Source organism: Diaphorina citri, unplaced genomic scaffold (assembly GCF_000475195.1).
Source record: "Diaphorina citri unplaced genomic scaffold, Diaci psyllid genome assembly version 1.1 scaffold1651, whole genome shotgun sequence".
In the NCBI taxonomy this organism is placed as follows: domain Eukaryota; kingdom Metazoa; phylum Arthropoda; class Insecta; order Hemiptera; family Psyllidae; genus Diaphorina; species Diaphorina citri.
In genome coordinates this window covers 1-1406 of record NW_007379077.1, presented here as the reverse complement: position 1 = coordinate 1406, position 1406 = coordinate 1, and positions in this window count along the sequence as shown.

Below are 1406 nucleotides of genomic sequence, written 5' to 3'. Positions count from 1 at the left end.
GGTGGGTTGTGGGGGGGGGGGGGTCTGAGCCCCCTTTATACCCTAAATACAGCCCTGGTAAGTATTTGGCATTTAGAAGAAAAAAATGGCTCCTTAATATACTAAACCCCAATATTTCATTTCAGTTTATATACAATGGTATCTCCTATCTGAATAAATCCGACCAGGCTCGAGTCAAGCAAGACTTGGACTCGGACACTTGGTTTAATAACATTGAGCATCCTTTTCTCAACGATGACGAGTTGCAAATCCAGACCATCTGTAGTCACATCAATTGGTGGCTTCTCACGTGTTCCCCTGGGGACTCAACAACTGTGTCTCTCATGTGGGTTGAAGATAGTTATGTGATGAACTATGTGCTCCTGTACGAAATAACACATAGGTTTCTCAGAAAAGGCGTGTGTGCCTTTTTAAGATCAAATGAGGTAAGACTGCATCAAATTTGAGGCAACCAAGAAGACAGCTTAACTCAATAGTTATTAGTTAAACTAAATTTAGACTTAGATTGTGGTCTCCATCACTATTAAACTTAAACCAAATTTTAACTCATATTTTCCAGCCTAATTAGCTGGGAAGGTAGCACATCTGTCTTGTAAGCACTAGGTTGCAGGTTTGATTCCCGCCTGGAGTGGATTTTATCCTAAAGGGATAATGTTCATTCCTGGACTGGCTGGCTTTCTCCTATCCTGTCTTACTTCTCGCTTTGATTTCAGGACGATAAGACCTTAGCAGTTACAGTTCCCTCTGTCGAACCTCTTTTAAAAAAATGTCATCCTTCTCTCTTCCATTTCGGGACAATACCTAAGACTTTAGCAGTCACAGGTCCTTCTATCAAACTTTTGCCTGTCTTCTCACATCCCCGTCCCTCTTCTCCCTCTTCTTTCTGTCGCTTTATTATCTTTCTCTCTTCTCTCCCTCTTCCCCCTCATCCCTTCCGCTCTCTTCTCCCCTCTTTCATCCTCTCCTCTCTCGCCTTTCTCACTTTTCCCATTTTCCTTGCTCACTCTCTCTCTCTTCCCCTTCTCTCTCTCTCTCTCTCTTTGCAGGTTCGATTCCCGCCTGGAGTGGATTTTATCCTAAAGGGATAATGTTCATACCCGGAATGGCTGGCTTTCTCCTATCTTGTCTTACTTCTCTCTTCGATTTCGGGACGATAAGACCTTAGCAGTTACAGTTCCCTCTGTCAATCCTCTTTTAAAAAAATGTCATCCTTCTCTCTTCCATTTCGGGACAATACCTAAGACTTTAGCAGTCACAGGTCCTTCTATCAAACTTTTTTTTTTTAAACTGATATTGTGGTCCCAGCCAATAAATACTTATGTATCTTCTTGATTTGTCCTCCCATCAGATCCACGTAGAGAAGTTCAACACAGGTGATGCTAGTTTGAAACAGTCCCGCGAGACAT